Source organism: Canis aureus, chromosome 2, assembly GCF_053574225.1.
Source record: "Canis aureus isolate CA01 chromosome 2, VMU_Caureus_v.1.0, whole genome shotgun sequence".
Taxonomy (NCBI): Eukaryota; Metazoa; Chordata; class Mammalia; order Carnivora; family Canidae; genus Canis; species Canis aureus.
In genome coordinates, this window is record NC_135612.1 from 17,156,923 (window position 1) to 17,170,613 (window position 13,691).

General features: G+C 32.9%; 1 long non-coding RNA gene across 1 annotated transcript in view; it reads right to left on the reverse strand.

Annotated features, from left to right (window-relative positions):
• Positions 1–2,265: 2,265 nt before the first annotated feature.
• LOC144293684 (uncharacterized) overlaps positions 2,266–13,691 on the reverse strand; it is a 111,417-nt gene continuing 99,991 nt past the window's right edge. The window contains exon 4 of the long non-coding RNA XR_013360925.1: positions 2,266–2,590. This is a non-coding gene — a long non-coding RNA (uncharacterized LOC144293684). The remainder of the gene's footprint in view (positions 2,591–13,691) is intronic.

Below are 13,691 nucleotides of genomic sequence, written 5' to 3' on the forward strand. Positions count from 1 at the left end.
CTGCCTGTCACATACACAAGCATGCTACTACACCTGTACACACACCTCTGCCCTCCAATCCTCGTTCTATTCATTTCTTTCCTTGTCTCCTGTAGGTCTATATGTCCAAGTGATTTCTGGCTCTCACAAAGAAACTCAGATTCCATCCCCACAACAAGGGAATGGTTGAGACCAGAACTAGTCACTAGAATTTTAAATTCTAGTGAAGCAGCAGTGATAACGAGCCCACTTGCTTCAGTTTCTCACATCAATTATAAGCCAGTAGTACAAATGTGGGAATCCTTGGTGCGAATGTACTCTTCATTGGCTCATTGAAATGTATGAGATTTTGCTGAAAATTTCAGGTAACTGAGGGACTAGTTTATTTCAGTAAGTCATTTATATTAAGACCACTTAAAACTGGGATGCTTGGTAGATCAGTGTTTAAGTGCCTGCCTTTGGCTCAGAGTGTGATCCCAGTTTGGGGATCAAGTCCCACATCAGGCTCCCTATGAAGAGCCTGCTTCTCCCTCTGCCTATGGCTTTGCCTGCCTCTCTGTCTCTCTCATGAATAAATAAATAAAATCTTTTTTTTTTAATAAATAAAATCTTAAAAAAAACTTAAAACTGAATATACTCATTGGTTTAACTTGTAGGAAGATAAGCTATTTATTTGTTTTGTAAGTTAATTTATTTGCATTTGTAAGTTAATTTGTTATTTTTAAGTTAATATTCTTACCCATCTTCAGCACCTGCCAAATAGCTCTGAATCTTTTGGTGTTGCAGGAAGTTTTTAAGAGTTTTTAGAATAGGTTTAGAATTTTTTATTTACATACTATCCCCTGGATCAGCAACATTAATTTAAAATTTACTAATAAAGAAACCAAAAATAAACTAGTTTTACCATATTAATTACACTCAGAGTATACTATTGTATGCTGATAATCTAACATACTGTAATTCACAAGACTGTCACAGACTTTAGAACATGTAACACTGCATGAAATTCACTGCTACTTAAATATTAAAAACCATACACTCTAGTGGATAAATAAAACTAGTCATAGTGATATTTCTTATTAAAATGATCAATAAGAGAAACAGTATAGTTATTTACATAGATATCCACCTCTCCAATCCTAATACTGTACTGTTAAAATGCCTTAATTGGGTAGAGAAAGAGCTATTAGCAAAGAAAGCCCATCAAAAAATTTTCTAACATTAAAAATCATAAATAATGCCTTGTAGACAAGTATCTAAGTGAAAATAAATTCATAATCCTTCAATTTCTCCAATCAAAACTGAAGGGCTTTAGTCTTTGCTGATAGTAGCTATAGCTTACAGATAGAACATTTTATTCAGGTGGAAAAAATCTTTAATTCCATAGTTCTGAATTTTCATTGCATTTTGCTAAATATGTACAGAATATTTTTTTCCAAGTTTACCAACTTAATATTTCTGAATATGTAAAAAAGGAATTGTTCAACTTTTTTATAATGTTAGAATAACTTTGATATCAAAACTTGAAAAGGATAGCACAAATCAAAAATATACTTTTGTTTTTTAAATTTGTACTTACTTTTAAGAATAATAATAAATGTCATGTAATTAGACATAAAATTGCTGAACAAAATGTCAGGAACTAAATTCATAATGTTCATCAATATGGTAAAAAGCATGTGACAAAATTAAATTGATATGGTAAAAGCATATGATAAAATTCCACCATATACATACTAAAAATTAACAAACCAGAATGGATAGCATCCTTAATACATGAAAGTGTGTCTGTAGAAATATCCACAACAAATATTTTACTTATGTGACATAGTTCACTTAAAACTAGGTGAAATAGTATTGTGTCTTGGAGGTCCTTGAATATCTAAGTGAAGTTTAAATTTTTATTTTAATGGTATCTAAGTGTATATGGCATATTTTTTAGCCAGGGTTAATACATATGTCTTCATATACATACATTAAGTACATATATAAAAAGTTATAATATAATATATCCAGTGTGTGTATATGTTTGTGGAAGTATATAATATTATAAATGATATGCTAAGTATATAGTATAAACACTTATATTGATAACTATCTGTTGTACACTAAACCTGCATATTACCATTCACAAATCTCCACATTTGAGATATGAACAACTGTTTGAAGACAAATATTGGTAATGAGCAATTGTGCTAAAAGAGCTAGTTGGTACAACCTGAAAGTACAAAGTTGTTGAATTTCCATGGAATAAATATTGATCTTTGGGCAACAAGAGGCAAGTAATATATGGAAGATATATTCATTTTATTTTTATTTATCTCTCTTGTTATTTGTTCTGAAATATGGTTTATGTACCACCTGTCCAAGATTTCCTGAAAGGCTAGCAAACTGTTTTGTCTCTTTATAGCTTATGAAGTAGTGTCTTCACCAAAAACTCATCATCTTCTCACTCCACTCTGGACCTTCCTGCTTTAGTTGCATTGCCTGAGGTCAAAACTCCCAGGAAAGTAATAGTTCTTAAATTTTCTTCATGCTCAGCTTTCCAGGAAGCCCAAAATACCCCAGTGTGTACCAGAAGTGACTTGACTCCTTTTGATGATTCTGGCAGCTTTGGACAAAAGAAAAAGGAAACGATAAATAGTTGCTTTGATCTGTGGTCCCAAAAGTGAAGGGCATCAATAGCAGTTTTAAACAGAACCTTTCACAGCAATGGGGAGCCACATGTTGAAAATCAAGCACAGAATTTGCTTTTGAGTTTAAGTGAATTGCACGGAAGCCTAAACACTCACCCTAAGATACTCATATATCCACATGAGAGCTTGATAGAAAAATAAGTTAATCCCCAAACTTGGTATTACACACCTGGGTAATTAAGCCTAAGAATGTTGAGTGTTCAGATCCTCCTAAATTTTTCAGGCTAACAAAAGAAATTTTCTTTTCCCGATAAAGCAGAAAAGTCTTTGCTCACAGGAAGACATTTTAAATTTCTCAAATCATACCCTTTCCTAAGATGATGGTGCTTGTTCTCATGATCTGCTTGTGCCTTCCTTATTCCCATCAATAGATTTATAATAATAAGGTTTATATAACAGCATAATCTAAGTAAAGAAATGCATAGTATTTCTTACATAATAAGAAGAAACAGCATATGTCCCCAAATAACTGAAATATCTAGCTAATATAAACCAGAAATCCTAAGAATTAAATGTATATGAGTACCTTGAAAGTTTTGGATATAGGAAAGTAAAATAAAAGGTAGAGTTTATTGACACGGGAGAATTCCTCTGTAATTTGTGGCAAAAATACTGAGAACTGGTTTTATTATACTGCTAAGATGGTTTCTTGAATTTGGGCACAATAACTCCTTCAGATGGAAGTGAATTCACTTCATGCAATAACTGCCTACTAACTTGAATGAACACAGAAAATAATGTTGATAAAAGCAACTATGTAGGTGAATATATAAGACAGTATAAATGTTATATTTATTTGTAATGCATTTTTTCTCCCATATGGTTAAAACAACTAGATAAAGTAATGATTACAAATCTGTGTTGATGGGCTTACCAGTAATGAATATATTATCCTATTCATACATAATAACAAAAAGATGGAAGAGAGAATGGAAATCTATAGGCACAATTTTTTTCTGCTACTATGATTCAGTTGATTTTAATATGAACTAGACTGTAATATATATAAATCAATCAACTTTCTTTTTAAAACTGTTTGATTTACCAAACAAGTGAGCAGAAAGAGAATATCTCTTACTATTCTATTTCTAACATCTTGCATTAGTGTACTGGATTTGCTACAGGTGATGAACCAATATCAATTTATTATTACTAATTATGGTCTATAGTACATGTTGAGGTTCACAGTTTGTGTCATACAGATCTATGAGTTTTGACAAACACAATGCCATGGATCCACCATTATAGTATAACACAGAATAGTTTTGCTACTCTAATATTCTCTCATATTTATTCTTCCATCCCTGAAATTTGACAACTGGTGATCTTTTTACCATCTTCATAGTTTTTCCTCCCTCACAATGTCATATAATTAGAATGGAGAGCATATAGTCTTTTTCAGTCTGGCTTCTTAAATTTAATATGCACTTAAGTGTCCCCCCATGCCTTTTCATGACTTGATACCTCATTTCCTTTTATAATATTCCACCATATGAGTGTACCACAGAATGTTTATCCATTCAACTATTGAAAAAAAATTGGTTATCTCTAATTCTGAGCCATTATAAATAAAGGAGCTATACACATCTGTGTGCAAAAAGCAAAAGATGAGGTAATATTTCACAATTCATTCTATGAGACCAATATTACTCAAATACCAAAGCCAAAGCAAGAGAACACAAGAAAACTATAGACCAACACCTTTCCTCCAACAAATAAAGATAAATAATCTTCAATACCATTCTAGCCAACTCTTTTCACCAACATATAAAAAAATTACATCACATTCCAATGAGGCTTTATACTAGAAATGCAAGTCTATTTTATAAATATAAAATCCATCAATGTAATATACCATATTAATAAAGGACACATTCCATATGATCACATGCATAGAGAAAAAGCATTTTTACAAAACACAATATATCTTTAGGATAAAAATACTTACCAAAATAGGAATACAAAAACACTCCCTCAACATAGTAAGAGATTTCTTCTTCTTTTATTACTACTACTTCTACTACTACTACTACTACTACTACAAATGAATGGATGAATAAAAACCTCTGATAGCTAATATCAGATTAAAGAGTGAATGCTTCCACTCTAAGATCATGTTAGAGGGACTAGACAAAGATGTTTGCTTTCACTGCTTTTAGTCTACATTGTACTGAAGGTTCTAGCCTGGGAAATTTGAAAAGGAAAACAAATAAAAGACGTCATGATTAGAAAGAAAATATTCCATCTCTACTTACAAGTGCCATAATTTTATAGAGAAAATCCCAAAGAATCCACAAGAAAACTACTATAGCTAACAGAAAAGTTCAGCAAGTTTGTAGGATACAAAATAATGCAAAAAATGTATTTATATACACCTGGTACTGAAAAAGCAATTCTACTTGTACTAGTATCAAAGAGAATAAAACACTAAGGTATAAATTTAACCAGAGAAATTCAAGACTTACTTATGTACTGAAACTGCAAAATATTTTTGAGAGGAGTATTTTGAAAGGAATTTTTGAAAGGAATATATATATTCAAAATATATTTGAAAGAAGACCTAAATAAATGAAAACATATCCCATATACATATAGAAGACTTACCAAAATGGCAATATACCTCCAATTCATGTACAGATTCAACAGAATCTTATCAAAATCCTAGCTACTTTTTTTTTTTTTTTTTTTTTAGAAACATACAAAAATTCATGTGGAAATGCAAGGGACTAAATAAGAGAATCTTGAAAAGGAAGAATAAAGTCTGAAGATTCATCACTCTCAATTTCAAAACTTCCTATAAATCTACAACAATTAAGGTTATCTGGTACTGACATAGGAATAGATATATAGATGGCTAGAATTAAACTGTAAGTAGGTTAATTAACCTATGTATTTATGGTAAACTAATTTTGATAAGGGTGGGGCCACAGTCCAAGATGGAGTTGTAGGAAGACCCTAAACACACAACTCCAGGTATATACCATATCTACATTACTTATAGAGCAATGCCTCCTAGAGAACTGAAGCCTAACTGAACAGATTCTGCAAAACAAAAGATAGAGACAACAGTAAGAATAACAAGAAAGAAGTAGGCATGGTATTGAAGCATAGCAATATTTACATCAGACAATATATGGACACTAAACAAGGACAAAAACAATAAACAAAAAGGGCATTATATAATGATAAAGGGGTCAATCTGACAAAATGATATAAAAATTGTATGTATCTATGTACCCAACTTAGGAGCACCTAAATATATAAAGTAAACACTAACAGAAATAAAGGGAGAAAGTGAAGGAGATACAACAATAGTACTGTATTATTACTTACATCCCACTTACATATATGTATAAATCATCCAGGTAGAAAATCAATAAGGAAATAGGGTCTTTGAATGACACATTTGACCAAGTAAACTTAAGAGTTTATACAGAAGATCCTATTTGAAAACATTTTTTTCAAATGCACATGGAACATTCCCTAAGATACATGACATGTTAAGCTACAAAACAAGTCTCAATAAATTTAACAATGCTTAAATCATATCAAGCATCTTTTCTGACCACAGTGGTATGGAATTATAAGTCAATTATAGGGAAAATCAGGAAAAAAAACAAGCATGTAGAAGTTAAACATGATACTAAAAACCAAATGAGTCAACCAAGAAATCAAATAGAAAATAATGAAATACATGGAGACAAATGAAAACGAAAACACAACAGTCCCAAGTCTTCAGAACACAGCAAAAGCAGTTTGAAGAGGAAAATTTGTAGCAATACAGGCCTACCTCAAGGAATAAGAAAAATCCTAAACTATCTAACCTTATGCCTAACAGAACTAAAAAAGAGCAGAGACCAAAGTAAGCAAAAAGAAAGAAATAATAAAGATCAGAGTGAAAATAAATGAGATAAAAACCAAAAAAGAAATGATCAATGAAAACAAAAGTTAATTCTTTGGAAAGATAAATAAAATTGGAAAATCTGTAGCCAGACCCATCAAGAAAAAGAGAAGACCCAAATAAAGTCAGAAAATAAAGAAGAGACATAAAGAAATAAAAGCATTACAGAAACTACTACAAAAAATTATATGCTAACATGTTAGACAACCTAGATGAAATACACAATCTTCCCAAACTAAATCTGAAACAAAGAGAAAATCTAATCAGATGAATTACTTGTAACAAAATTGAATCATTGATCAAAAAACTCTGAACAAACACAGCCCAGAACTCAATGAGTTCACAAGTAAATTCAACCAAATATTTAAGGAAGAATTAATATCCATTCTCCTCAACTCTTCCAAAAAATGTAAGGAGCAGGAAAACTTAAAAATTCATTCTATGAAGTTAGTTTCACCCTGGTACTTAAACCAAACACACACATACACACACACACACACACACACACACACACAGAACTATAGATTAAAATATCAGATGAATGTAGATGCAAAAATCCTCAACAAAATATTAGCAAACTTCATTTAACAGTACATTAGGGGATCCCTGGGTGGCTCAGTGGTTTGGCGCCTGCCTTTGGCCCAGGGCGCGATCCTGGAGTCCCGGGATCGAGTCCCACGTCAGGCTCCTAGCATGGAGCCTGCTTCTCCCTCCTCCTTTGTCTCTGCCTCTCTCTATGTCTATCATAAATAAATAAATAAATCTTAAAAAAAATAAAATTAAAAAAAAAACAAAAAAACAGTACATTAGAAGGTTCATCCACCAAGATCAAGTGCAAAGGAATGCAAGGATGGTTCAATATTTGCAAATCAACAAATGTAAAAGACATCAATAACATTTAGGATAAAAATCATTTAATTACCTCAATAGATGCAGAAAAAGCAGTAGACAAAGTATGATATCCATTCATAATAAACAATATCAACAAAGTGGGCCTAGAGGAAATATATCTCTACATAATAAAGGCTATATTTATTAAACCCACAACTAACATCATACTCACTGTTGAAAAACAGAGCTTTCCCACTAAAATCAGGGACAAGAGAAGGATATCCATTCTTGCCACTTTTATTCAACACACTACTGGAAGTCCTAGTTGCAGCAATCAGACAACAAAAAGAAATAAAAAGCACCCAAATTGACAAGGAAGAAATAAAACTTTCACTATTTTGTAAATGACATGATACAGTATATGGAAAACCCAAAACACTTTTAGAAGTAATAACTCAATAAAGTTGCACAATACACAATTAATATGCATAAATCTGTTGTATATTATCTAATAATGATAAGGTGAGAGAAAGAGAAATTAAGAAAATAATTTCATTGGGATGCCTGGATGTGGTTGAGAATCTTGCCTTCAGCTCAGGGCATGATCCTGGGGGCCTAGGATCGAGTCCCACATCAGCTTCCCCACAGGGAGCCTCCTTTTCCCCCTCCCCGTGTCTCTGCTTGAGTCTGTCTCTCATGAATCAATAAATAAAATCATTAAAAAATAATTTCATTTACAACTGAACCAAAAAGAATAAAATATCTAGGAATAAACTTAACCAAGAAGATGAAATACCTGTACTTTGAAAATAATAAGACACTGATGAAAGCAAGTGATGATGACACAAATGGAAAGATATTTCATACTTGTGGATTAGAAGAATTAATGTTGTTAAAATGCCCATACTACCTAAAACAATCTACAGATTTGATACAATCCCTATCAAAATACCAACAGCATTTTTCAAAGGACTATAATAAATAACTTAAAATTTGTATGGAACTACAAAGGACTCTGTATAGCCAAAGCAATCTTAAGAAAGAACAAAGCTGGAGATATAACAATCCCAGATTCTGAGATACTTCACAAAACTGTAGTCATTAAAACAGTATGGCACTGGCATAAAAATAGATACATAAAGAGAACAGAATAGAGAGCCCAGAGAGAAACCGTCACTTATATGGTTAATTAATCTCTAACAAAAGAGGCAAGAATATACAACAAGGAAAAGACAATCTCTTTAATAAGTGATTGTAGGAAAACTAAATGAAACTAAGCCACTTTCTTGCAACATATATAAAAATAAACTCAAAATGTATTAAATACCTAAATGTGAGACTTGAAACCATAAAAATCAAGCAGAAAACATAGGTCATAATCTCTTTGACATTAGTCTTATCAACAAATTTCCTAGATGTGTCTTCTGAGCAAGGGGAAAAAAGCAAAAATAAACTACTGGAACCACACCAAACTAAAAAAAGCTTTTATACAGTGAAGGAAGCCAATAAAATGAAAAGGCTATCTACTGAATGGGAGAAGATATTCACAAATTATATTTCCCATAAGGGGAAGTATCCAAAATAGCCAAAGGGGTTAGTATTCAAAATATATGGAGAACTTATACAATGCAAACACATACACCAACACCCACACACAAAGAAACAAATGATCTAATTTAAAAATGGACAGAGTACCTAAATAGACATCTTTCCAAAGAACACATACAGATAGCCAATACACAAATGAAAAGATGCTCAATATTACTCATTATTAAGGAAATGCAGATCAAAACCACAATAAAGTATTACTTTACACCTTTTGGAATAACTAGTATCAAAAAGACAAGAAATAACAAGAGTTGGTGAAGAGATACATAAAAAGAAACCCTTTGGGGATCCCTGGGTGGCGTAGCGGTTTAGCGCCTGCCTTTGGCCCAGGGCGCGATCCTGGAGACCCAGGATCGAATCCCACGTCGGGCTCCTGGTGCATGGAGCCTGCTTCTCCCTCTGCCTGTGTCTCTGCCTCTCTCTCTCTCACTGTGTGCCTATCATAAGTAGATAAAAATTAAAAAATAAAAAAAATAAAAATAAAATCTTTAAAAAAAAAAAAAGAAAGAAACCCTTTGTGCACTGTCCTGGGGAGTGTAAATTGGTATAGTTACTGTGAAAAAACAATATGGAGGTTCCTCAGAAAACTAAAAATATAAATACCATATAATCCAGTAATTTCATTTCTGGCTCCTAAAACATATACACATTCCTATGTTTACTGCAACATTACTTATAATAGCCAAGATATGGAAGCAACACAAGTATCTAATGATGAGTGCATAAAAATGTGGTATATATACCTACATACATGCATACAATGGAATATTACTCAGTTATAAAAAATAATGAGATCTTGCCATTTACAACAACATGGATGAACATAGATAATATTATATTCAGTGAAATAAATCAGAGAAAGCCAAATACTATAATTTCACCTATAGGTAAAATCTAAAAGAAAATCGAAATGAGTAAACAAACAATGAGCAGAAACAGATCTATAAAGACCAAACTTGTGGCTGCCATAGGGAAAAGAGAGAACATGGCCAAAATGGGTCTAAGGGAGTGAGAAGCATAGGCTTCCAGATATGGAATGAATAAGTTACGGGGATGAAAATGACAGCACAGGGAACACAGTCCCTGGTATTGTAATAATGTTGAATGGTGACTGATAATAGCTACATCTGTGGTAGCATATGGTAATGTATAGATTAGCCAATCACTATGTTATACCTCTGAAAATAACATATGTCAACCAAACTTCAATTAAATTTTTTTTCGAAAAGTAAGCCCCGATAATTCAATGAAAAAGAACTGTTTTTTTTTTCAAGTTACAGTTTGTAGCCAATTGGATATCCACATGTAAATGAAAGAAGATGTAATCTTTTATCACAGTATATGCAAAAATTCAAAATGAATCAAAGGTATGAGATTATTATTATATAACTCTAAGTATAAAACATCAGTATTAATGTCTGTAAACTTAGATCAAGCAATGGATCCTTAAATAGGACACCAAAACCAAAAGCAACCTAAGGGGAAAATATAGACTAATTTGGCTTCATCAGATTTTTACACTTTTGGGCTTCAGAGTACACTCTCCAGAAAGTAGAAAGAAAATTCACAGAATGAGAGAAAATATTTTCAAATCCTGTATCTTATAGGGATCTAGTATCCAAAGTATTTAACTATTAGAACTAAACAGTAAGAAGTCCAATAACTATCATAAAATGGACAAGATATTTGAACATAATATTCTTTTTTTTCAAAGAAGATGTGCAAGTGGATAATAGATATATTCAATATCATTAGGGAAATATAAATCAAAACCATAATGAGATACTATTCTACAAATACTAGGATGTTTATAAAGGGACAAACAGTAACAAGTGTTGGCAATCATGTGGAAAAATAGGAACTTTCCTATTTTGCTGGTCAGAAAATAAAATAGTGCAACTAGTTTGGAAAGCAGTTTGGCAGGTCCTCAAAAATTTAAACATAAAATTACAATATGATCCAGAAATTCTACTCCTACATATGTATCTAAGAGAATTGAAAGCACATGTCCATATACAAACTAGTTAAATGTTTTTAAGACTACTATTCCCAGAAAAGTGAACACAATTCAAAGATCCATCAACTGATGATGGCACAAAAAAATGTAGCCTTTCCATATAATAGAATATTACTTAGCCAAAAGAACAAGTAATAATCCATGATACAACACGGATGAACCTTTAAAACATTATGCTAAGTGAAAGGAGCCAGGTATAAAAGACCACATATCACACAATTCTTTTTGTATGAAATGTTTACAATAGGCAAACCCACAAATACAGAAAAGAGCTTATTGCTTCAAAGGCCTGGAGGGATGGAGGAGTAAATGCTAATAGGTATGGGATTTATTTTTCAGGTGATAAAAATATTCTGGAATTTGATAGCTGTGACAACTATACCAGTTTGTGAATATACTATACTCCACTGAATTGTATGCTTTAAAAGGGTGAGTATTTTAATATGTGAATTATATTTCAATTTAAAAATACTGAAGCTACTGGAGCCATTACGAAAGAAGTCAGTAAGAATGCAGTTATGGGGATTTGGGGGAGCATGTGCATACATCACTGCTGAAGCTCTGGACTATTTTGAAGTTATTTCAATAGGGGGCAGCAAATGATGCCAAACTGGAGGAAAAATTATAATTAACAGTCACTCCATTCTCTTGGCTAAACCAGCTGAGTCATTCTTGAATGAAAAAAAGAAAAAAGATATTCTTCATCTATTCCTATATAGCTCTGGATTAAAACATTGAAATATTTGATAAAGCAACATAACATGTCTTAAATGCTGAGTGACAAGAATACAGCTTGGTTCTATGTTTCAAAAATCTTATGGCCTAAGAGGTAAGGCAGATTGTGTTTAACATAAACATTCTACACCCTTGCAAAACTGTTTGTATCACTATTCTGCAATTTATAGCAAAGGTCCTAAGACTGTCAAGAAGTAATTGGAGTTGAAGTCGGTATGCACTTTGCATTAATGAGTTTCCATAGCAGTATATATCTGAAAGTCTCAAAATAGAAGAGAAACTATCAGAGGAATTTGGCGATAACTAATGTTTAGATGGTTTTTGATGGTTATGTTAATATAAGGAATGTAATACTACAGAAAAGTCTCACTATGAATTCTGGGGATCAGGAGCCAAATTCCAGCCACGAGGAACACCTGAAAGAAAACATGTTCAAAATTATCCTTAAATTTAGGAATTGCTTGTCGGGAAGCAAGGCAATAGCTCAGAGATAGGACAGCAAGAAGGTGACACAGCTCCTCGAATCTGTATACAATGTCAAAATGAGCCCAGTATTAAATCTGATTCTCTTAAGCTACTAGTATTGAGGTACATGAAGAATCATGTCTTATTCACTATTTGTCACGCCTTCATCAACTGTTGAGGCTGGTCACAGAGTGGCCAGTCAATAACTATTTATTGAATAGATAAAGTGACCTCAGCAGTGACAGAGGGATGGGAGAGGGGGACTACTACTATATTTAACTATCTTCATGCAGCCAGTCCTTTTAAAGATACTAATAGCTTTCATGAAGTCAATAAATATAGTGTTGAAAATTATTCCTTAATTTCTGCAATTTACTATGAAGAATCAAGTCATTCAGTGACCCTTCAATGTGGCCTCAGGCTTCACCATAATTCTAGAATAGTTAACAAAGAGCTTCCAAAGCTAATGGAGCCATTTGGCCTAGACTCCTCCATCCACAGAGCATTCTAAATGCAGCCTACCCACATGTATAGGCTATTAAAATAATGGCATCAAAGTAAAATTCACCCTATCATTTTATGCTAAATTCCCTACATTTCCAAAATTATATTAATTGCCAGTAGCCAAATAGTTACTTGGGTGTTTATTAAAGTATATTGATCATATTGATGGTGTCATGTATGTTTTGACAACCTAAGACCTAGTATGTTGTGATTTTGCTAGAATATTATTTATTGAGTAGAGTCTCCAGGGGATGGAGGTGTTGGATGGGGAGCCATAGTTCAACAAGGATAGTAAGGTAAAGTGTGATAAAGAATTTTTTTTTCTTTTTTTTTCCTCACAGGTGCTAGAGGCATTCCAGGGCATGCCTGAAAAAATCAAGATCAAGTCAGGGTGCAGGCAGAGAGTAAGCTGCAGGATCTGGGATACCAGCTTTTATGAGGATCTGCAGGCGGAGTACTTTTGGTTGTTCCTTGCCTAGGGCCATATTGGTCAATTCAATCCCAAAAATGCGGGGCTTTTTTGTAAACTTCACATGAATCTTATTTAAGAGGCACACAAAGGAAGAAGATGGGGGACAATTCATGCCGAAGAAGCTGTTTATGTTCAGGGTGTCACAGAAGTCATAGCAGGAATTTATATTTCCCTGTGATTCTGCTGATTGTTACCTAGGGATGCACTTGAGGGAGGGGTTAGTGTCAGTGTGAGGCCCCTGCAGGCTGATTAGCCACATACAATGGATGCCAAGTCACCAATACTATGGAGGAGTTTAGCTAGACGCTCAACAATGTAGATGCCTTTTCAGTTGAGGCAGTGGCCTAAAGAACAGGAGAGGATGATCTGTGTGAAAGCGCAGTTGTCAGTTTATCTAAATTTTACTGTCTTAACATCAGCTTTTAGTGTTTTTTTTTTTTTTTTTTGAATCACAAGAGTTGAGGACACAATTAAAATGCATTA